General features: G+C 31.5%; 1 protein-coding gene across 2 annotated transcripts in view; it reads left to right on the forward strand.

Annotated features, from left to right (window-relative positions):
• The window catches only part of LOC135831651 (sex peptide receptor-like), a 169,265-nt gene that overhangs the window by 70,654 nt on the left and 72,705 nt on the right, over positions 1-25,906 (forward strand). For both annotated transcript variants that reach the window (XM_065344303.1, XM_065344302.1), the window contains one exon: positions 17,738-17,807. The gene's annotated coding sequence lies outside the window, so the exon portion shown is untranslated. The remainder of the gene's footprint in view (positions 1-17,737; positions 17,808-25,906) is intronic.

Consider the following 25,906-nt stretch of genomic DNA (forward strand, 5'->3'; position numbering starts at 1 on the left):
ACTCTTTTTTTTATTCGTTGATGGTGATTTTTTAAAAATTTTTTCAAGTATTGTAATTTTTTATCACTAGGTACCCCATATTACCTTACTTGCAACTTTTTGAAAGGGTCAATTTTTGTCAATTTTTTCAAAACCTCATTAAAAATAAAAAATAAAATTTGTTTTGAAGCTGGAATTTTTCCCACGCATAAGTGAATGTTTCTAGTTTCTAATGTCATCAAAATTTACAATTTTGAATTACTTTACTATTTTTAGGAAATTTTAGTCAATGTACCCCATATTATGTACCTGCCTCTGCCCTATCTAAAAAGCACAAATGAAAATCACCAACCAAACCAAATTTTTCAGATATTGCAATATTCATTTTCAAATTTTTGTGAATTATTTTTAAGAATTTTACTTTGTTTTGCTTAATTTTTATGGAAAAATCAATATTTGATACAATTGAGATGGAATGCTGATATTTTGTTTGGATCTTATTTCTCACTTTTGAAATCGATTGATGAGGGTTTCGAGATTTTTTTCCGAGTTTCTGGCAGATTTTTGGATTTTTCTGTGTTGCAAGTTGGCTGTTTTTTTAAAAAAATAAATCTTCCCAAAAACTGGAACATTTAAAAATCTGCTGAAGGATCCGAAGGCTTCAAATCAAAACTGCTCAAGACAGCTACTAATTGATTCGGCAGGTCAAAAACAAGACATAAAATTAATTGTAGCTCTCTATCACAATTTTATAAAATTATGATCTTTTTTGTGGAAAAAGGACCAAATCGAACTTTCCTTACATTGAGCTGAAATCTAGAACGCGCTCTCTTCTCATTTTCTGGCAAAAAAATCTCAAAAACAATTATTATTTTTCTGAAGATTTTGCTTCTTTTAAATTTGCTAGTCTATGTGGCCGTATAGTCTCACCTGTTGGAACGCACATGGGGGAAGGGAGTCGAACCTTCATGATCTGAAACTAGGGCTTCCTATAGTTCTCCTCTTTAAAAAGATGAAGGTCTGGCAGGCACTGAGAGATTGAATCCAACAATTATAGATAAATATTTAAACTCAATTACCTATATAAGTAAATTAATAATCAACATGACACAATTTTTATGTGTTTTTTTTTTGTTTGAATTTTTCACGTCTTCAAATAAGCAATAATCTACAGGGTGTTTCATGAATGACCTACCTCCTTTCATCTACCAATTAGACAACCCATGTTAAGCACATGTAGGAATGTTTGCCTACCTTTTACTGAAGGAGCCAAGTTATGCTCACATGAAATTATCAAGTTTTCTCTGCCATTTTAACCTCGTGTTACTTGAGATCTACTAAGTATTACATATGATAGGTAAAGAGTTAAGCTTTGGAGGATTGAATAGCGTATTTTGTCTAAGATTTTTTTAATTTGGTGATCATGGTGGTGGTTGATTAGGAAGGGCTTTACAAAACAAAATACATAATGTAGTTATATGAGCCTTCAAAGTTCCACAGTTTCTCTAGAAATACTTAGCATAGGTACCTATTTGTGGAAATTACGAGACTCACTCCAACTCCCTAGAGATTAGGACAAAAATAATGGGTAACATTTTTGCTATGGATGGAGTATAGAAGGGAACTTGTAAAAAAAATTGAGCGTAATTGGAGGAAGCTGATGTATTTTTGGTTTGAAATGATGGTATAGGTCAGTTAAGTCATCAAAACAGGACAAGCTCTTCTACGCATTTTATTCAATTCATCCTGGCAACACATTATATTATCTGTTAGGTAGGTATTGCTAGGTGATCACTCGTGTCACACTTTTTCAATTTTTTGTCGCCTCAAGATAGCACGTGCTCTGAATCTGCCATATGTTTTTTTGAAAAAAAGAGTCCAGATCTGATATTTGGTGATAAATGATGCCTCAAAGTAACTTCATATTGGAAAGAAAAACTGCCACATTTTATACCTAATATATTGCGTTTTCCAAGCTTCACTCAGCCTTTACTCTTTATTTCAAAGTTGACATTTCTCAAAAGTTGAAAATGGAAATCAAAATATCATTTTTAATGTATCAACTCGTTGGCTTTTTACTCGTTCGTGGTTCGTGCACGTGCAACTTTCGTTTCATTTTGGTGTACGCGTAGCGTATACCACACTTCCCCTTTTCGCAAACAAGAAAACGCCGAAGCTGTAAATCTTTCGAAATAAATTCTGTCGTAGTTCCTGGTTACTTATTACCAATTCGCTTTGATTTCAACTTGGAAACATTTGGAAAAAAATTACAACTCAAAACCATACATTCTTGTCTTAAGTACATTGAACTAACTGCAAACTATTCACTAAAATTACCTACCCAACGCGCTGAACGTTGTGAAATCTATTAAAGACACATAACTGGGTTACAACCTAAACCACAACAAGATCTTTGTGAAGTGAAATCTAATAAGGTTTAAAATTCCTCATCTCGTTGGGCATGTATGAAATACTGAAATTTTGTGAATACTGCTTGTAAGCGCTGAACCGAATAAAGAATTAGTCGATCCATCAATCAATACTATACGTTTTAATATCGAAACCTATTATGTAGAAGCAAGTTTTATGCCACCTCATTCTACAGCACTTATACACAATTTTTCATTCTACTTTCATTCCGGGTTATTAAAAGAGGAAAAAAACTTCCCCCTTTAATTGCTTTTTGTTACTTACTTCTCAGTCTTAGTTAATCATTATAATGAAAATTTCTGATTATGAATAAATTGTTGCCTGTCACAAAAACTGAAAGAGCTACGAATAGATTTTGAAAAATTTGTCATATAATCCTCTCCTTCATCTCAAAATAGGTGGTTGAATTTTGAGATGATCACAGCACCATTCTAGACTGCGAAGAAATTATAAAGGGTCATACAAAGCTAACAAACATACCATAAGAAACACCTTTCTACAATTCTACGAATTATTATCGAATAACTGTATATGAGAAACTTATTTCGTCAAACAAAACGTCTTGCGATGATACAGGAGCGTTTTTAAGTGTTTCATAAATGACAATTTGTCAAAGTAAGCCTTTATTGAATAAGCCGTGAAATAAAAACGTCGACAAAAAGGAAAACTGTGAAGTAAAAGTGCTTCAAGACGAAAGCCTTCGTCGAGCACCCTACATAATCGTGTTTTTTGTGTAGTTTTGAATTTGTGGGAAGTACCAACGAGCACGAGTTCTTTAATATTATGCTCAAGGAACAAGTTTGGTATAAACATTTAATTTTATAATCAAGCAATTAAAACAAACTTTTGAATTTCTGTTTACATTCTTACGAGTTAGGTAGTACTACGAAGTCAGGTGTTTTGATTTATTCACTTTTATGTTTTTCGGAAAACATTTTCGATAACGACGTTCCTATTTAATAATTGGATATTTTTCTAACAATTTAGACCTACTAACCGCCAAGAGAATATAGGCACACAAATGAAATCCATCCAAGAATGAACAAATTATAAATGGAAGATATTCGAAAACTCTATACCTACTGGAAAAAAAAACTTGGTAATTCACGCTATTCAAAAGAAAAGTTTTACTTGGAATATGAAAAATGAACCTGTAAAGCTGCTGTAAGTTGAGAAACTTGCCGTATATACAACATCTATTTACGATTACATTCGTGTTTCGATAAAGCAGAAAAAGATTCGCGAGAGAAAAAAAACACCAGGCTAAAATAAACATTAAGAAAAACAAGCGAAAGCCCGTTCCGCTTTAAAATTTCTAATTAAATAAGCAAGGTGTTATAGGTATTAGGTATCTTGTTTTAAAGGTAATTTCATTATTACCTCGCTTTTATTCAAACATCGTTTAAATTTTATCAATTGTCTTGTTAAAGGCTTAGCATAGCATTATTTTCAGCATTCTTTATACCTTTGTTCAATGTAGGTGGGTAGTGGGTACGTCTTGTAAGATATTTTCATAATTTATGGGCATATTCTTTGAAATTACAATCAGAAGTTATTATTTCTCAGCACAATCGTTAAACATTAAATAAGTAATAATTCATCTCTTGGAACTTCAATCTATCAGGACAAGGGATCTTTGTTAAAGGTATCTTGGTGAATAATAAGTATAGGTAGATGCCTGTCTCTTACAAAATTAAGCATAGTTTTAATGAGACAAGACAACTTTCCCCACAGCGATATACCTATTTTTATCAAAATTAGAAAAATTTAAAAAAAAAATATGGTTGCAAACTTTCTACATCTTGAATTAGGTATTTATAAGTAAACATAAAAAACCCAACAACCACGATGTAATTTTCGAATATCTGATTATTTGTCAACTTTTGATGTTTTATCAAGTTGTATAAGAATCAATTTTCTTTTATTTCATTCTGGTTAGGCTACATGGTGGCTTGGAAATTTTTCATATTTGACGTTATATGAGACATGGCGTAGTCAAAATTTTGAAATAAATTCGCCTACGTCCGAGCGAAAATTTATAGTATGTTTAATAAAAGGTTAAATCGATTTTACTATTTCGAAACTTGATTTACTGATATTGTATCGTCGAGACATGGTAGAAGATATACTTCACAGGCCATTTAACTTTAAAAATACTACAAGTACAATCCTGTATTAAAATAGGAAGCCAACAATGAACCAATAAAATAAAGTTCGCCTAAAGAAAGTTATAAATCTTGTAAAAAACGTATTAGTTTTTTTCTCCCTTATCTTCGAAAAACACCAAACATTCGCTCATCGGTAAACAGTTTAATTCGGTACCCTTGTTAGAGAAAAAAACCCTTCCCCGAATTCCAATTATCAGCCACACAGAAGTGCACGTCTTGTAGGTACAATTAAACATCATAGCAAATTCGTTCGTTCAACTATTTCTAGCTCGCCTATAGCGTTACGTTACCACACACTAGAAAAAATATTTCCAGGGTGAATCTGCGAAAAAGCGAGTTTTTCACCATTTTTACAATAAGTGTGTTTTTTTGCAACGGTTGTGACAAAAAATAAATTTATTGCGTCGTGGTTGCGTATTTTATCGAAAAAGAGAACAGAGCTGAAATTCATGTTGAAAATGGCCTCACAGTAAATAGCACGTGCCGTTTGATTTGACTTGTAAACTGCAACACGTTTGCTAATTAATTTGGCAAAACAAGCGTATCATCCAGATAAATATGAAAATGTGAAGCTAATGGTTCCATTTTGTAATGCAGTGACGTGATGTGACCAAAATCTAGACTCTAGAAGGGCGAAGGGAGTGTTTGGAATTTACCGAAAGGCATTATTGCAAAATTTGTCGACTGGTGTGGTACTTATTTACACGTGCGAATTTTTTTACTCTCTATTTTTCAAACCGTGGAATTTAATGAAAAGAAATAAAAATACACTACTCTGGAGAAGTGGAGGTAGATAGAGGTACCGAGTGTTCTGCCACAAGGTGTAGAATCATTCTTCCAGTAAGACAGCAACCTAAACTGCACAAGTGTAAGTTGGTTTGCCACTCCTGAAACTGAAGGGGCTAAGTTTGGCATGTGGTATTCAATGCTGATTCATCAAGGTTGAAAAACTTATTGAATGTTGCAGATTAGTTGATCGTAAGTGTGATTGTGTCATTTTGCAGAACTTTAAAAGAAGTAAAAAAAATTTTAATTCGAAGTTCAGTTTCATTTTATTCTTGTCATGCTCTCAATCAAATTTTGAGATAGGTAATTATGAAAGAATGATACCACTACCCTGAGGTAAAATCAATTTTTCAAGAAAAAAATGTAATTATGTATCACTTTTTGCCTGTCTTCAAAAATGTGCGCTCTATTAAATAACTAGTTGTTATTTTTCAGAAAATATTGATATGTACCTCAAAGGGTCCATAATGGTATTGCCAACCCTACTCGTATTGTCTACGTTTTAAGCACTTTGCTCATGTAATTTTTCGTGTGTCGATGTCCCATGGCTGCCCATGGATTTTTGGCAGTGATTTTAGAATAAATTTTTTGCGGTGATTTAAAATTACAATTTTTTCCAGCTTAGAATATTTTTGTAATCATTTTAAATGAATTTTTTCGTGGTTATTTCAAATATTTTTTCACAATTATTTTGAATGAATTTTTCATGGTGATTTCAAATATGCATTTTTGTTATTGTAATTTTTAATGAGCTTTTTGTTTTATGAATGATTTTAAATGAATTTTTTGGTGGAAATTTTAAATAAACTTTTACGTAAGTTTTGATGGTGATTTAAAATTTTCATAGAATTTCAAATTTAATTGTCTCATGATGAACACGGGATGAAATTTTTGATGATGATTTATAATTTGATCCGATGTAGAGAAATATTTTTGGCTAGTGATTCCAAAATTATTTTTTTGAAGGAAATATCAATTTTTTTTGTGACAATATTTCAAGTAAATTTTTCGTGACGATTCTTAGTGGATTTTTTCATGTAAACAAAATGCATTATTCTGTGGTGATTTAGAATAAAAATGTTGACAGTTGGGTGTCAAGAATTTCGTTGATTTTTGGTGAAAAATGTTTGTGTCTAATTCATGGTTCTAAATAATTTTTTTCCTTGATTTCAAATTGAGTTTTTTGTGATAAATTTTTTGGAGAAATTACAAATGAACTTTTTTGTGGTGATACCGATTTGTGTACTTTTTTTTGTGGCGATTTAGAATGAAATTTTTTGTTGTAATTTATTTCGGAATTAGTGCTTTTGAATGGATTTTTTTTTGGTGAGTAATTTCATTCATTTCTGTGGCGATTTTCAGAATAAATTTTCTGGTAGTGATTTAAAATTTAATTTTTGAAATTTAGTCTAGAACTTTTCAGTCAAGTATATGGTGATTTCAGATTCTTTCAACTTTTTTTTTGTAGTTTTAGTAAGTAGATACCTAAGTTTTGGATTTTGTGTGATGGTGCTTTAAAATGAATTTTTCCAAGCCAATTTAGAATAAACGATTTCAAAAATTTTGTTTTCCTGCTTAATTTTCAATGGCGATTTGGAATAAATTTCACAGGGACAGTATAAAATTAAAATTTTCAGTGGTGATTTAGAATTTTTTCGCGATTTTTTGAAGTACATTTTTTCATGGTGATTTTATAGCATAAACTTTTTGGCGACGAATTTAGGATTTCATTTTTGATTTTTGATTTTGTGTGGAATTTTCCCAGTGCCTATCTGCACAACTAAAGGGGACATATTTAGGTATGTTCATTTGAAAAAAAATTATTTGTTCTAATCTTTTTTTTTAAATTGAAATAAAATAGGTTCTTTTTCATGCTATGAGGATATTGAAAATGAGCAAAGAACTTACTTTATAGTACCTGTATTACCTACTTCATTTTTTAACCAAAACTAACCCATTTAGCAATTGGGAGCACGGTAATGAAATTTCCACATTTCAGAGTAAAGATTTTGTATTTAAAATCTGAATATTGAAATTACTTCTGTATTCCATAATTCGACGATGATTTAGGTATTTGAAATCAATTTTGAATTTCGCAACAACAATGCCAATAAACCAACGATGTTTCACTTTTACGACCATAATAATGTTATATTTCCTTTCGAATTTCCTTGGAAATATTACAAATGCTTACTGTTGATGACTGTTGCAGAACTTTATAAAGCACCCAAGATTTTACTCGCGGCTTGGAAATTACCAAGTTCCTATTTGTGCGATTCGGCGGATATTGCGATTTGGAAAAATTTGATTTCCAAAGCACTCTGGCTTTTTAGTTTACGGTTGACGATTACATTTTGTGCATTTCGGACATCGAACAATTGACTCGGCGCAAAAGTTCGATTAAAGTGAAATGCTTTCGCGCGACTTGAAACTTATTCCGTGATTTATAGTTGTATAAGAAATTTTTACCAAAGAATGTTGATAAAACGTTATTATTTCAAAAAAAGTTCCAAATTGACTTATTCCTCGCTACCGTTGTCGTCTCTCGTCGTCCGTCGAGAGTTTTGTAACGGCTATAGCAGTGTGGTATCCCTATCTGCACCCTCGTAAATGTTTAGTATACCGTTTTTGTTTCAGTTTCCTTTTGTTAATATTTTGAGAAAATGGTTAGGCGTTGAAAATTGATTCGGACTTAGACCAGGGATCAAGTTTTTTTGTTAGGACCATTTTCAGACTTATACAGTTTGAAAACTTTATTAAGCCTTAGGCTCGAATGTATACGTATACCGTACATATTTTTCCTATTGTACGAGAGAATTGGAAAAAATGTGTAAATTTACGGCAGCGCGGCGCTTTTATTATTATAGCAATGTAATTCAATATTTTTGGCAAGTTTTATTACAGTATTATTCGAAATAGAGAAATTTAATTTGAACTTCACGCGTATATAAGTATTTTCCCTTCAAGGATCAATCGTACGAACTGCATCGAACATTTGGACGAAAATATTGTACAAATGAAAAAGAAGAAAAAAAAATCCTACCGTGTTTATTATGTTCGAGCATTCGAACGCGGCTAATAATTCTTGATTATTGCTTTCATAATAACCGAAATAATATTTGAAATTAACCTTAATTTCGAGAGTTCGCGAAATAAAAGAACTTTTTTTCATTTAACTTTGCAGAAATTAAATTTGGAAGTTGTTCAATCGAGTGAAATTCCAATCACGAAACTGTTCTTTTTTTCACCGACTCGCCGTGTATTCTTTCGCTCTCATTGCTACCCTTTTGAAACCTTTATTGAGCTTTCGTGGAAAAAATTTCTATAATACGGTGTCGTTTTATTATAAAACTTATAATGGACTTTATTTTTTAACGTAAAAACCTTCCTTGTAAGGTTGAAGCGATCGAACCTCAAGTTTAATACTCCAGCACGCGTGCAAAAGCTCATTTTCTTATACGCAACTTTCCCGAGTGTTTTTTTGCTCTTATTTTTTCAAAAGTTGATTCCAAATTATTTATACAGTAAGGCAGAAGGGTATAGGGGGACCTCATGATTTGAACGAATTAAACGGCGATTTCATGTATTGTGGTGCTTGAATATGGGTAGGTACCTACCATATAATCAAACAGGTCTGATCAGATGTAATTAGATTCGAACAGATTTAATCCAATCAAAACATTGATCAAATTGAAATGACCGGATCGGATCTTGTCTGCCTGCATCGAACCTCCCTCTTGAAGGATTAAAGTGAAAGATCTCCCTGCAAACAAAGCATGAATCATTGAAATTTTAATTTTTCTTGTGGTCCTGATCTATCTGTAGTAAAAAAAAGTCCCTATTAAAAACTCATTTCCTACATTATTAAAAAATTCTTGATATATTTAGGTATAGGTAGTCATTATCTTCAATAACGCAAATGAATAATTTTTTAATAATAAGCGTTATCAAAAAATATAAACCAAACATCAACATTTATATCAAGATACTAGGGGTAATTAAAGACCATGGATCCTACTCACTAAACTACCAAACTACGAAAAAACTTGAAACACTACATTAGGGAGGAAATGTTTTGATAAAGTTATTCTCGAAATATGGAAAAATTTCCATGTACCTACTATTGTCACAAACAGAAAATAACTCGAAAATGCTTTTTGAAGTAAAGTATCAAAAATATATTTTTCTGTATTCCTCCAGGTTTATGGGTAAATTTAATGCAGTCACGGAAAAAGTTGGGAAAATGTAAGTAAGTTATTCAAAAAACCAGCACCATAGACTCTTAACATCGTATAAAGGTGGTTCAATAAAAACGATATAACCTGAAAGGGTTAAAATTCTTTTCATCATTCAATTTTTCGCGGCAAGGTTTTGCAATAAAAACAGTGGTTGCCAATGTAGGAAAATTTTCTCATTAATTCCGATTTTCTTTTAGCGTTAATTTTTCTTTTTTCAAATTATTTTTTACATTAGGTGGGTATTATTTTTTTTAAATTGAAAATGAGCGGAAATTCTATTTGAAGTAGGTATACCATACCAAATTAAAATTTTTCTCGTAGTTATTCCTTATTATACAGCAAGAAAATTTAAAAAAATTTCAAACCGAACCCGATAGAATTCATGATTACTGATGAATAATTTTTAAAAAATATTTTTTATACGAGTATCTACCTTATCAAAATAAGCAGCCAGGACTAATTAATTATGAAAATTTAATGCATCTACGTTTCAAAAATTCATTGCAAACAATATTTCAAAGTACTAAAATTACGATGACGAGTATAAGGACGATATCAAACATTTATATTGTTCAGTGTTCACCCACGATGAGTCGACAAAGAAAATAGAAATCTTATACGTATAGCTATCCCTGTGTTATTGCATACTCTACCTATACTCTACCAAAATAAATAAAATCTATGCTCGACGATGGAAAAAAAAGCGCGGTTTAATCATGAAAACACCTTTGTGTTTACTTTTTATACCAAGTTAAATATTTGTTTTTGGAAAATATTGAGGTTAAATTTTTATAACAGAACGCAAATGGGATTTACATGCTAAATACTAATTATCTTATTTGGAAAGTCTTGCTTTTATTCAAAAGCATGCTCTCGAACAACCAACTTCATTTTACTTTTGAAAATATCACTCGACGTTATTAATTTTTAAAACAAATTCGTCAAATGTTTGCTTTTAAAATTATATTCCTTGATACCTGTCTTCAAAATAAAAAATTTCCCTCGTCGCGTCGCGATGCAAATCGAGCCGTCAACAATTTCGAAACACATTTTTAAAATTTCTGGTTTTGATGAATTCAAAATTACTTTCGTTGATTAAGTTAGCGTTTAGCAAATGCGAGTTTCAAAACTTCATTTAACGCACTAAAAACATTATTCAAATAATATAGTCTACACAATCTAGACTATAAAACGATGCTATCTAAACATAACTTCAGATGTGTATGTAAAACTCGAACCGATCAAAACTTTTATTTTTCGCATTTACCTATTTACGAAATGGCCCATCACATGTAAGTAACTTCTATGATCAGGCTGAAGCTTTTGAAAAAAGATTGGTAATTTTTTTCTTTTTTTCAAGGGCTGCAATTTTCAGCGGTTGTTCTCTTTATTTCTATACGCAATCAAATTACATACAACTGAATTGCACTCCATTTTATCGCTTTATTTTTTTCCTAGAAAGTAATTGTCCCGTTTTGCAGTCTGCAAAAGGTATATAAAAAGGTATATGGTTTGCTTTTAGTAAAATTGAAATTTTATTTGCCTAATCAGCAACTAGATAAAAATTATTACCTTTTATGCAGTGTTATACGTTTTCTTGGAAAAGACTGAAAATTTATAATGAGCTTCGGTTAATAAAAATGCTAAGCTAGGGTAAAACAAACGATATATAGCACATTGTAAGGATAGCATGGGATACAACTAGGTTGGTTCTGAGGTACCTATCTGTATATGTGCTGGAGTAGGTAGTCTAGAAAATTATCACATCGTGACGTTACGAATACTCTTAGCCAACAACTCCGAAGGTTTCATAAATTGCGAATATTTTTTGGGATTTATTCAAAAATTTAATCGTCGAATGGGCCCTAAATATACGTTTATCCATCATTATTATTTTTTTTTTCAACGTTAGCTTTTTATTATATGGAAAAATCTCTCTTCGAGCTTTTAAAATAGTGTTACTTTGTGAATTCCGTATATTAAAAAATATACGCAACGAGACAAAAAAAATTTCTAAAGAGGGTACAAATGTGGAATTTTTCTGCTATTGCATATTATTTTCATTTGCAATAAGGTAAATCGAGTATAAAAAGGTGTTTTTTTTTCTTCACTATTCCATTTTAAATGAAAAAACAAAATATTTGCAAACGGCTGAAAATACGCAAGAAAAGTAGGTACTCGGTGAAATTTCCATTTCGCCGGAATACTAAAAGAAAATTCCAATTCGAAAGTATATAAAGTCTCGCACCCGTAAAACCTTATGTTCTTTAAAACTGAAAAAAAAGAGAAAAAGAAAAAAAACAACTAGCTAGAGGTACACATACCTAGATTTAAACTTAGTCATTGTGGTGCCCGTTTTAAGTATACGTAGTCATTGTGGTGCCCGGTTTTGGGCTTGAGGTGCCCAAATCGGGCACCTCAAGGTCTTTTTATAGAAAACGATGCAGAATCGAGTGAAATGCACTCTAAGGTGAAAAAAAAAATTTTGAGGCGGGCACTGCAAGTAACAAGTTTATATATCGGGCACCTCTATGACTAACTATGATGAAAAATCCAAACTGCACCAAAACACCTTTATCATACATATATATGTGATCCTCTATGTATGCGGGCACCACAATTACCATAAAAGACCCGGGCACCACAAGGTACTAGGTACGTGTATATATATGGACCTAAGTATCCTCGACGTCACCGTACATAAACAGTACCTTTTCGTCACCAGGCTTTAAAATGCCTCCGGCAGTGTATTTATAGCATATTCTTAACCAGCACAGTTGTTATAGTGATTATACTCTTTTCCCCACTTGATTTACATGCTTTAAGCTTATACAAAAAAAATTTACGAGAATGGTACCAATTTGCCTCCGACTATAAACTGATCTCTTCCGTGACCTTGTGTATTTAAAAAGATATTGACTATACCAAATTGTCACCTGCTGCCTTGCCTAATAGACTGCAACTGCGCTGGCTACGAATACGAAAATATAACACAACTGGAAGCATTTAAAAAGCGGTGACCAAAAGGTACTGTTTATATACGGTGACGTCGAGGGTATGTCTGTGTTGATGGAAAAAATTTTTTAAAATCTGTATACAGTAGGTGTATACATGACCTTTTCGTCACCGGACAAAGTTTTGCCCTTTTACGTTTCAGGGGAAAACAAACCGTTTGAACTTGTTATACACAGGGAAACGTCTTCGTCACCGGCAAAACGCCTCCGTCACCGAATTCGGTGACGAAGAGAACGCGTGAGTATATAAAAGGTGACGTAGAGGTACCGTTTGCATATCTATTCATATATACGTTTTTCCGATAACATTAATACACACGTAACACGTTTGAGAAAATATGGCCAACTTTTCAACGACATAACTTCCAATTTGAATTTCAACTTGTTCGCAAGCTCATAGGTATTCGAGGACGAAAGATATTATACAGATTTTTACGTACCTATACCTATAGGGTGAGCTAAAAAAAGTTCCAGATTTTACAAAAAAATGTCCTAAAATGAAAAATCATCTGAGGAATTCCGTTTAAAAATGATTCTAATATTTCGTCTATAGTCTCACTTATTTGAGTAATTTGTAATTTTGAAGGGAAAAATGTATAAAAGTTGGGTAAAAGGTATAAAAATGAAAACAAAAATTTGATCTGGCAGAAATGACTCTTGGTGATTTTCGTTAACTGGTGATTTTTAATATACCTATCAGGCAAATTTTGGTGAATTACCAGTAATTGCTGGTAAATTAGTGGTAATTTCCAAGAATTTCTGGTAATTTTTCGTAAATCACAAGTAGGTAATTTCTGGTAAATTACAAGTGATTTTTGGTAAATTACGGGTAATTTTTGGTAAATAACGGGTAATTTGAGGTAAATTACGGGTAATTTGGGGGTATATTAACGGGTAATTTGAGGGTAAATTACGGGTAATTTTGGAGTAAATTACGGGTAATTTAGGGTAAATTACCCGTAATTTTGGGTAAATTACAAGTTATTTTGGGTTAATTAGGACCCGGGTAATTTTGGGTAAATTTCAGGTAATTTTTGGTAAATTACGGGTAATTTTTGGTGAATTGCTATTTACCTGTAACTTCTGGTAAATTACTGGTTATTTTGGTCAATCAATGGTAATTTTTGGTAATCACTGGTAATTTATGGTAAATTATGGATAATTTGTAAAAAAATTGATATTTTTGGTAAATTTCTGGCGATTTTTGAAAATTTAGGTAAGCACTGATGATTTGGAATATTAGCTACTGGTAATACAACATATTTGATAGGTAAATTACTGTCAATTTCTACTAAATTAAGGGTAGGTAATTTTTGGGAAATTGATGAAATTGTTGATTATAATTTTTTGTTGAATTACCTGTTGCTAATTTTTTAAATAAATTACTGGCGATTTTTGTTGATTTATTAGTGTTTTTGATAGATAGCCGGCAGTTTGTGCAGCTTCAAGACTTTTATTCTCGTTACACTGATGACGTGTGACTTGATGAGCTCCTCGAATTATGTCAGATATTGTGTCAGACTTTTGTAAACTTGTAATAAACTCGTAGTGTTTTCATGAATGAGATTTCATACGTACTTAATCTAGTTTCAAGCAAAAAACATATTTTCTACTGAAAATGAGTTCAATTTTGAATTTAAAAAAAAAACGTAGGTATGTATTTGGTCCATGAATTTTTCTGCAAATTAAAATATAAGCTTTCTATGAAAAATCTGCAAATTAATTTTTGAAAACTGTTATAAAAAAAACTACCTGCATATATATGTATCCCTTTTGATTTTTTTTCTAAATGGTGGCAATAATATAAATTTTATGTTGACTTTCCAAAAAAAATGGGTACCCATCAGGTATTGGATGAAAATGAAAAATGAAAAATTCTACTGCCTGCTCTGCAACTTGAAAGGTCTCTACATAGAGTGTTGAAATTTTATGTAAGAACGGATAGGTACCTACATAATATTTTCTATCATCGACGTATGAACATTTAAATTGATTTTCGTGCTCTGAAAGGGTTGATTTTCTTAAGCTTTATGACAGACTATGATAGGAAAATACCCATAGAAATCAGCCAATACACAAATATTCAATTAAGTAATCTTGAAACAAAACCGCGTTGAAAATTTCGTTCTCATAACAACCTGCAGCTGAAAATATGTATTTAAAATCACAATCAGCTATAATAACACATTTTCTCAGATACCCAACGTATTGAATTGTTTTCCCAAGGGTCGTAATATCAACAATTCGACAGCATAGCACTTGTCGTCCGATGGTGTATACTTTACCTACCAAACTACCAACTACCTAATTTAAATCACGATAATACATATTTTCATTTGGCGTACTGAAAAATCCATAAATAATACGCTTATTGTAAACATTTTAGAAAATTTTTCACCATTTATGACATTGTATCCTAACGTAGTTTCATAATACGGATTATGTGATACGATTATTTCCATATCACTAAACATTACGAGTGACACCGATTGTGTTGTTGTATTTTTCAACATCGTAAAATCTAATACCCTAATAATTTTTACTTGTACGCTTATTACATCTACATTTATAACGTTCGCTCAAAAGACATATATTTAATGCGTTTAAATGGTGCACACACGCCCTCGCATTCCTAAATAATTAAATTCTACTCATTGAAATCGTCAGTGCTGGGTAAAGAGTATTTATACGTAGTACCATACACTGTGTAAATGGAGATTTTTTTCTATCATAATCTGAGATTTCGTATAACTCGCTGTAGTTTTTTCTTGTTTTGGTGACGATGGTGTGCGTGTGTCGTTTTCAAAACAAGAGATTATATTAAAAAGACAAAAAAAAATCGCAGACAGAAAAAAAACCATAAGCCTGAGTAATTAGGTACCGATTTATTTATACTTTTATAATTCCTTCTTTTATTTAATAACACGGTTTCTCGTTGAATTTCTTATACGTTGTTTTTATTTAGATTACTAGATTAGTCTTCTGCACTGCTGTTGTTAATTTTATTGTACAAGAGGCGCACTTTCAGTCAAGACTACAAAACCCAGAATGCGTATATTTTGACAAAATAAAGGTCTATGTTCGTTCATAAAAATACGATAAAATTTTCCTACGCGAGAACAAAGCGAGGAAATAATTAGACAGAGGAATTCGGGTAATCGTGATACGCGTACCTATTGTTAATAGTTCTAGGACTATATATTTCTTAATATGCCTACAAACTATACAGTCAAATAATTAATTTACTGTACAAAATGACGAACTAACTCATCACTCCGCAATTATACATATATTTCACTCGACTTTATCATCTACTCGTATTTTTACGAGATAATCCTCCAGGGAGATGAGCTCCCAGCCAATTACATTTGTTTGTGCGAGAATTATATCAATTTCAGAATGTAGGTAGGAACCGAAGCTCTTCACATACCTACAATAATCCAATGAAAATTTGCTCAAAGCGAGCTTCATTATTAAATTTTCTTAATCGCTATACCCATTTCGTGTTTTAAATAATTCAAACAGATTCTTCTCGATAATATGTGAAAAAGAAAGAAACGAATAGCAAATTCTCCATGTGTGTTGAGGAGGAATGAAGCCTCCAGTAAGTAATAAAATTTACATTGACAATGCAAAAAGAGAAATATATGCGCGAGTGAAATGTAAATTTTTTTAAAAAGCATCTCAACAGATGCAGAGTATGTCGAAATACATATATTTTATCAGTAATGTTTATTTGTTGGTAAGGCATCTATTCGAATGAAAAATAACAATTCTGGCAATTGGAATGCATATCCCAAGTTAAACTAAGATCGAAAAAATATAATATCGGCGATTTAAAATTTTATACAATTTCTTGAAGTCGCTGACTAAATGCAGTGTACAAAATTGACGAAAGCGTCGTTTGTTAAGTATCATCAACAGGTTGTTGATTGGTCTCTGATGGGTATTTTTTTGACCTTGACAGATTTACATGAGATGGTTTTGTTTCGATACGTAGACTAAAAAATGGAAGCGATCGATTTTTTCCAACTTTTTAAAAATTTTACTCATTTGCCCGGAAACATATATCAATTTTGAAAACCGAAACGAAAATTATCCTACTTGTCCTAGAAATCTTCAGTTTTTATTTCCAGACTTAGTAGACTGTTTATTAAAAAAAAATTCAATTTGTGGCTAAAATTTTGGTACGTTTTTCAACATAAATCATCCTGAATTTTTTAAAATTGCGGTACGTAGTCTAAAGTCTGAGACTACGAATCCGACAACATTACGTAATTGAAACAGACAAAAAATATCCTTAAATTTAGATTCGCGGTTAACGTTTTTTGCGGCATCACCTGCTTTTGAATGCAATATGACCCATTTTGAAGAGGTAAAACAGCCGACACCAATGAAGAATTATAGCGAGCCTTCGTGCTGTAAAAAATATACTCGTATAATAAGAAACAGTTCATTTGGAAATTAAGTGCTTGAATTGTCGTAAAATTTGATATATCACTAGAAAACGTGAGATAAATATTTTAGATCGGCATGATAAACCGCACATTTTCACCCTATTTCATTGTTGTGTTTCGAAAGTGCCGGTTTTAATTCTTTCGGTTTAATGAGTATAGCTACCGTATTAAACTTGTTCTAAAAGCTACAAATTTGAATAATTTTTTTGGGTTAAAGCGACGAATTTCGTTATACTCTGGCGAATCTGTCCTTTAATTTTAAATTTTCATGACAAAGCATAATTATAACGTAAATGTTAGCGTAAATCGTCTTCGTAAAAATAATAGTACGTGTAATTTTCACTCTCGACAATTACTTTCTACATAGGTAGGTACATAGGTACTCATTGTACAATGTAGGTACAAATAGGTACATTAACTATTCAATTGTCTAGATATCTGTGTTTATAAAATTTTCAAAATAATTTAATTACGTATAGCTACCTACTCTTCAATTAGATAATATTGTTCGCGATAATTATGGAAATAAAATAGCACCTAGCCATTCGTATAAATATTTACATTAATCAAAAAACGCATAAAAAACGTTCAGTAATTACGTTCCGAGCCCATCAATATCACGTCACTGTCGAACGTATACCTGATTGATGATTTTTTTTTTACAGATCTCAGCTTTAAGTGCTCTTATATAAGCAAAGAAAATGAACTAGAGGATCGTACGAAGTATACAACTGGGTAAGTTGTTGAAATAATTAAATTGCTTTCTTTGGGTATTAATGTAGCCTACGTAACATGTGTTATACATATGTAACTATACCGATACCCTAATCCAAAACTTTTGCCAACATTTTGAAGCAAATTGTCGGTGGTTGGTCGATTACCTACCTAACAAATATGCATTAGAATTGGTAAACAGTTGTGAATCAAAAGTTAGAAAACACTACAAGAAGCCAGTAATGATGAAGATTAATGATGAATGACTTATTCATGGGGTAGAACTTTAAACTTTTAGGATGCATATAACTATGATTTTATGTTTTTTAATAAGGAAGTGTTGATTTGAATTTGGTTTTGAAAAAAGTTCGTTTTGGTTCAAAGTATTATACTGCTAAGTTTTTTTAAAACCATATTAAAAGTGTTATTATTTACTTAGGATTGAAAAAATGATACCCACTTATTTTTTCGGGAGGGGAGAGGGATGAAGGATTCCGAAGCAATGAAACTGATTTATTTGTTTTACTCGATGCTGATGTGGAAAATAAGACACCAAAATTTCATAATTGGACCATCAAACATTGTTTATCGGTGAAATTAATTGATAATAAAAATTAATTTAAAATCTAGTTTATGATCTTTGTTCTTCCCATTACCTACACCAAATATCTTCGCTCACGCTAATGTCAAAAAATGAATAATAACTCATCAGATAGGTACCTACTTATTTTATTTAAACACCTGAAAATGCATAGAAACCTATCTGTTGTAAAATTCTGTTTTTAAATCGCCAATTCATCTAGGTATATAAAGTTTATATTAAACCACCAGTCACGAAACCACGCTAATTTTATTTTTATTTCGAGTTATGAGGTGATTTTTGAGTCGATTCGGTTAAAATTGATACATTACGTTCGAGCAACTTTTCGATTATGAGTATAAGCTTTTCGTCAACAATGTACGTTAAACAAAATTGATCGATCACCTCAAATGTGTCTATAATACACAAACCTACACTTGATACGAACAAAAAAAAAAAAAAAAAGGTAATACGACAGTTAACCTCGTGCATTAACTGGAATTCAAACATTTTAATAAAATTACCTATCGCTTTGACCTTGGAGAAAGAAACATGAGAATGAACTTGCTCTGAAATACTCCTATCTGATGCACTTGAAAAATAATACCGAAGGAATGCCTATTATAAATCAAAGGAAAATCAAGTAGATATACAGTTTTTGACAGTGTAGATAAAAGCATTTTTATAGGTAGTATTTTCAAAACCTGAGATGTGCTACCTACCTAAAATTACTTACTGCTCATTTTTTCCATATGTATCACGTGTAATAGTTCTTCTTCGGTAGGTACCTACCCAAAGTACCTATATACACGTGAGCTTTGCTTCCACTCGTACACAATTTCTCGACACTTGAATCTTGATTTTCCATCTTTTAGTAATTTCGTTTTGCTACCAAGACGTTGAATAATGTGTTGATACATATAAATTAAATGACATTTTAAAAGTTAACTTCGGCCTATTCGTTCACATCAGAAAAAAAAAGATCACAGTGTTATCTTAGTACGATTAGATTAATCGAGTGAATATGGCAAATGAAACGACATTTTTGGTAATTAACTTTGGTATAATCCATCATTTTGAAAATCGTTTCCCTCTTCTTTTTTCTCGAATTGGCAATACTATTTCACATAGTTTTTAAAAAAAAACTCCAGGTCAAGTTTTTCACGCCGAAACTTTAAAACATTCCACCAAAGAAAGAATTACCCTCTATAAAAGTTGAGAATTTTAAAAACTTTTTTATTAAAAAGTTGATAAAAAGTCTTTAAGCACATATGCTTTTGTGAAATAACTCAACCCCTGAGGTTAAATATTAACAAAATGAATAACATGTATAGTGTGCTAGATTCGTTGATCTAGAAGTTATTAACCTTTTGTAGTATTTTCACGCTTCTATTTGTTCTATAACCATAATTTTAAACACAACTTTACACCGAGTTTTTGACAAAACAGGCGTGCAAACTGGAAACCACTTTTTCATGCTGTTCAAGTGTATAATCTTAAGCTTAAGTACACCAGAGAATATCTAAGACCTATTACCTCAAAACCAACATTTTACGATAGCTGGCTAAATTCGAGTTGAAATTTTTAATCGCTCTTAACGCAATCCTCGATAAATTACTGCAGAAAAATAAAGAAATTAAAAGGGACCAAAAATAAATATTCATGGGTAATCTTATAGCCTCTTGAGTGGCATAAAATAAAAGACCTACATGAAATTCAACCGAGGCCAGCTTCCATCTAACAAGCGTTAAATGTTGAAATATTTACTGCGATAGTTTACCTACCTATAATAGATAGGCACTTAACTATTTATTTTCAAAAAAGACAATTTGCAATAGATAAATTTTAAACGTTGCGACCTTTTTTCCTGTTTTTTTTTTGTTTTGTTTTTGTTTTAATTAATCAATATAACTCGATGAGGGACTCTTCTATGTGTTTGCAAAAAAACGATGTTATTTTTAAAATTAAAATAAACAAAACCAAATTAACTGCGTCCAATAACATCTTTATTTTACAGCTTAGGAAAAAAAGGCTATTTAACAAAGGCCAGTTTGAACTTTTTTATTACTTTGGCTCGCGTTTTAATAGCCTTGAAGTCGCAATTTTAAAACGTTTTTATTAATTCGTCAGCCTGTTTCAGTCATAAATATTAAGAGGAGCTTTAAATTTTTTTAATTAAAATTTTAATCGAGTGCGTTTGCGTTCATTTTGTGGATAAACTTTCAACGAATACTTCATCAACGATTTATTTTCAATGAAACTCGAACGAGTTTTAAAAGCTACCTAGACCTACCTCGAAATTCACCCAAACAGGAAACGAAATTAATAGATGACGAATTTTAAGCCGAATCGTTTTCTGAAATACTCGTACGTAGGTATATAAATATCAACAAAGAACTAGAATAAGAACCAAAGGGAAACCTTTTCCATTATTTTAATAGATATACGAACGTCGGTGATATTTTTTATTTATGCCTATTGCCTGCCTCTCTCCTTCTGGAAAAAGGCACGTAAGTAATAAGTATCACAGTCCACCAAACCCAGTACACCATCTACTTAATAAAAAATACTTCTTTTTTTTTACGAAGATTAATATTAAAAAAGAAAGAAGAAAAAGTCTTTAAGTATAGTTGTCCTTTTTTTACGATATTGCCAGCGAGTTGAAGTGAACTACTTATATATAAGGTTGTGAGTTATGTTTTAATATTTTATACCGTTGGAATTTTTTTCCTTAATTAACTTTTTGGAAATTTTTTTTTAAACCAATGTAGATTAGATTATTTCAATTTTTATATACTTAGTATAGCTATTTTTTTTAACCCTCGACTTTTCGCTATGCTACGTGCGACATAATACGAGATACATAAATTTTCATTTTATAACGTTTAATAATAAAACGTTATATGCTTTTTGATCGAGACGTCAAGATTTTAAAATTTCGGATGGAAAAAATACACGTACATGTGTGTGTGTGTGTAGTATACACGCGAAAATATAAAGTTTAATGAATATTTTCAAAAAATATAAGTAAAATAAGGTAGGTAATAACTTAAATATCAACACGCAATATTTTACCCGACGACAACATCCCACAGGGTTATAAACACAATATATAAAATGGGTAGTGTTTTTCTTCAAAATTACATCATTTGTTCTACTTTTCAACAGCGAGAATATGTGTTGTTTTTTTTCGTCTGTTTTTTAGCAGAAAAATATTATTACATTTTCACATTCTCACATCGGTTACATAATATTTAGTTTTTATAACTCGCCATCGAAATGTTTATACATTAATTTTGAAAAGTGTCGGGGTGTTTTTTCTTCTTTTTGGTGATTTATTTTAGATTTTTCTTTCTACTCGTACCGTAGGTATATATTTTGAAACTTTTTGAAACATTCAACGATTCGCGATTCATGTGATTCTGCTAGTTTGAGTTTTGTGTGAAGTGATTGAAAAAATGGACTGAAGACCGGATCACGAAATGAACAAAAAATCCTTCTAGTTACCTATCTAAAGTTCTCAAAATATGTCTTTGACGAGTCATTACCTATAGGCTTACTTGAATGCAAACAAATTCTATAAAATTAATTTTGCTTTATGAAGCTGTTTGAGGCAAATTCACTTGCTTTGTCTTCTTTTGAAATCTTCATACCTATCTGGGAATCTAAATATATTTTTTAACAAAGGAACAGAGGCAATGAAACATTACTACAGACCATCTTTTAAAAGCCAGTGGTTATACTGAGGTCTCCTCTATCCTTCGGTATCTCTCGCTACTTCGCCAGTCTCTCATTTTTTTTTTAAAGCTGGTGACTGGAAAAACGAAAACGAAAATTTGGTCAAAAAAAGAGCTAGGAGGCAAAAAACTTACAAACAAATCTAATTGACTTCAAATTTATTTAGAGTAGGTATGTTATACTGATTTTAGTAGGTACAATATTAAGTCTGATTTTCAAGAATTGAAAAAAATAATTATAATGAACTCTTGACATACTGGTAAATTTTGGTAAATCACTGATATCTTTGATAAATTTCCAATAATCTTTGGTAATTTACTCGTAATTCTTGGTAAATTACTCGTAATTCTTGGTAAATTACTTGGGATTCCCGGTAAATTACAGCTAATTTTTTTGATAAGTTACCGGTAATTTTTCTGGTATAAGTTATCAATAATTTCTTTGGTAAATTACTGATAATCTTTGATAAATTTCCAGTAATCTTTAGTAATTCACTCGTAATTCTTGGTAAATTACTCGTTGTTCTCGGTAAATTACTGGTAATTTTTTTGGTAAGTCACCAGTAATTTTTCTGGTAAGTTTCCACTTTCCAGTAATTTCTTTGGTAAATTACTGATGATCTTTGATAAATTTCTAGTAATATTTTGGTAATTCACTCCTATTTCTTGGTAAATTACTCGTGATTCTCGGTAAATTACTTCTTATTTTTCGGTAAATTACTTATTTTTTGGTAAATTAGAGGTAACTTTTTGGTAAATTAGAGGTAATTTTTTAGTAAATTAGAGGTAATTTTTTAGTAAATTAGAGGTAATTTTTTGGTAAATTAGAGGTAATTTTTTGGTAAATTACAGGTATTTTTTTTGGTAAATTACAGGTAATTTTTTGGTAAATTACAGGTAATTTTTTGGTAAATTACAGGTAACTTTTTGGTAATTTACAGGTAATTTTTTGGTAAATTACAGGTCATTTTTTTCATAAATTGGAGGTAATTTTTTGGGTAAATTACGGGTAATTTTTTTGATAAATTACTGAAAATTTCTTGTAAACTACTAGTAATTTTTAGTAGATTAGTGGTAACTTTACGTAAATTACGGGAAACTTTTGGTAAATTACTCGTCACTGGTCGACGTGACATTGACATTTGAAAACTTGGCGAAAAAATGATTAAATTCTTGATATCATGTCAGAATTTTAAGAACTTCCAATAATTCTAATATTCTGAGTACGGTACAATTAGATTTCGCCTGGCTTTTAAGCACGGCTCAGAAATTTTCAAAAATATTTTCCCTGTATAACAGTGTATTAAGATACATAGCCATAGACCAGCCCCAAGGGAAAATGATTGGATCTGATCAGTCAGCTCTAATTACGTTGATCTGGTTGGATTGAATCGGATCCACGGAATATCCAGATCCAATATGATCAAATCCGATCACTTTCCCTCGTATAATTATGATCATTTGCTCAAAATGGCATTGGTCTGATCATATTTGCTCAAATATGGCCAATTTCCTGATTCAATCAAGTTCAATTTTTCGCTGGGGTATTAGAGTATTTTTTCGATTTAAAAAAAAAAATAGATATAATTTACCCCTGCAGTTGTCGTATGAGTAGTCAAATTTACCTACATTATTTGTATTCAGCACGAGTTGCCGTTTTCGGAACTTTGCAATTTGATTTAGGTATTAATTATTTGAAAATCAATGATACGTACCTATTTGCAGTTACCAAGTCATACCGATAGAATCGAATTCACAGTATTTTCTAGAAACTTACGATTAACGTGTCTGGGAAACATCACTCGTTAGTTACTTATTTATTAAAAAGATGTTGAAAATTTCTTCATCGCCTGTCTACTTCTAAAATGGAAAAAAAGTTGAAAGAAAATTGAAAAATTTTCACTCCGAGTGGGTATTGTAGGCGCTTTAAAGGCTTAAAATTTAATACGATGCTCGAGTATTTCAAGATTTTTCACAGGTATAATATTCGGTGAAAGTTTAAGCTTCGGTACTCGAATTTCGAGTGCAAAAAATTGGTAATAAAATTTCAGCGAAACTGAATAAGGGGTGTCTAGTCGCTGCTGTAGTTGATAATGCTTTACGACATCGATTATATGTGAAGTTTAATTTTAAACGCGTGGTACTCTGGAGGACGCATGTAAATTTGAAAAAGATGTTGGATCGAACAAGAGTGGGAACAACGAGATAAAGCTTCGCACTGGCCACTTGACGCGCAATATGAAATTAATGGCAATTAGGGGAATAACTTGCGAACGGAATAATTCATTTTGACGGACATGTAACAAGTCTTTGGCTACATACGGTTTTCGTTATCGCCGATAAATTAACCAAAATCGAGTGCTGGATCGAATATTGTCGGAAGCAGAAACTATTGCCACGCTATTTATAATGTTTAGGTCATTGTTCCATAGTTTAAACGCGAATAGCGGTGTGTTTTGCGTAAATATATCGATTTTCAGAGCTTACTAAACTATATAATGTAGGTGCACCATCTAATGCTAATATCTTTGCTATAGGAAGCGACTTGTTTCAGAACTGTTTTATGGGCCACTTAACTTCATTTGTGTTGGTACAAACACTGCGTTATGTCATTGTTTATCTATGCCGCCGTAAACCGTCCTAATGACATTACCATTAAGTGGGCGTTTTATGGTGTAACTTATACAATAGATAGGATTTTCCGTTAATTCGCGATTCTGATTTGTTAAGTGATGTATTCTCCATCTCATTCTGTATATATATTTGTCTTCGTTAGATTCTCTCTTACATAGGTTAGATATGTACTACTATACTACAACTTACTAGATGAAGTAGATGAGCAATTTCAGTTTCTGGTATATCAGCAACGTTTATAGTATGCAAAACTAAAACGTCGGATAATCTTTCAGCGTAATTTCCTTTAATTTGCAAATCTTTGGATTATCGCGATAGGTGAATAATTTTCTTATTTAGCTTCTTGTTTCGTTTGTACGAGTACGTTTCGATCCTTTGGCAAGTCACGTGGTTTAATTTTTAAATGCCTCGTGTCAAGTATATGTAATTAAGAGTACAAAGTAAATGCGTTGATTTATACGCCTATTATGCAGATAGCCAAGATTAAAGAATCATGTAAGGGATTTATCCCCCAGAAGACAAGAATTACGAATGCGTTCTACCATATTCGCTTTCAGATAACTCGCTAGGTTTATTAGAATAGCCTATTTAGATACAGGTTACCAACAGTTAGTTGTGCAATTATCGAATCTGTGTTACGTTATGGGTAAGGATTCTGCTTTTAAACAATACTAATCAGGATTTGTGGTAAAATAATTGGATCATGGTGCTTTGGAAATTCATTTTTTATATGTAGCTTATATATACGTATAATGCCTTTGTAATTGGTGTGGGTCTGAGTAAACTAGTTGACTAAGTAGTTCTTTTATGTGCGAATGTCGTCGGTGGCCTGAGGAAAACCCGTTATGTGCAAGATGACGTTACAACGTATCGAAACCCATTTTCAAGAAAATATTTCCACCGGTTTTCTAAATTATGTCGACCCTCCGGTATGAATCCCTTAAAGTTGAAAAAAAATAAATAAATTTGTGATCATTTTTTGAAAAGTTTCTTTTTTTATGTCAGAATTTTCAAAAAAAATCATCCTTGAAAAATTTTTAAAAATTGAAAAATTGAAGTTTGTAAAAAAATTGTTGAAAATTTTCTATTTCTGGTCAAAGCCCTCCAAAACAACCTCCCTTTTAAGAAGAACCCCCCAGCATTGCACACTTTTTGACAATTTTGACAAA

The sequence above is a fragment of the Planococcus citri genome, chromosome 1, assembly GCF_950023065.1.
Source record: "Planococcus citri chromosome 1, ihPlaCitr1.1, whole genome shotgun sequence".
Taxonomy (NCBI): Eukaryota; Metazoa; Arthropoda; class Insecta; order Hemiptera; family Pseudococcidae; genus Planococcus; species Planococcus citri.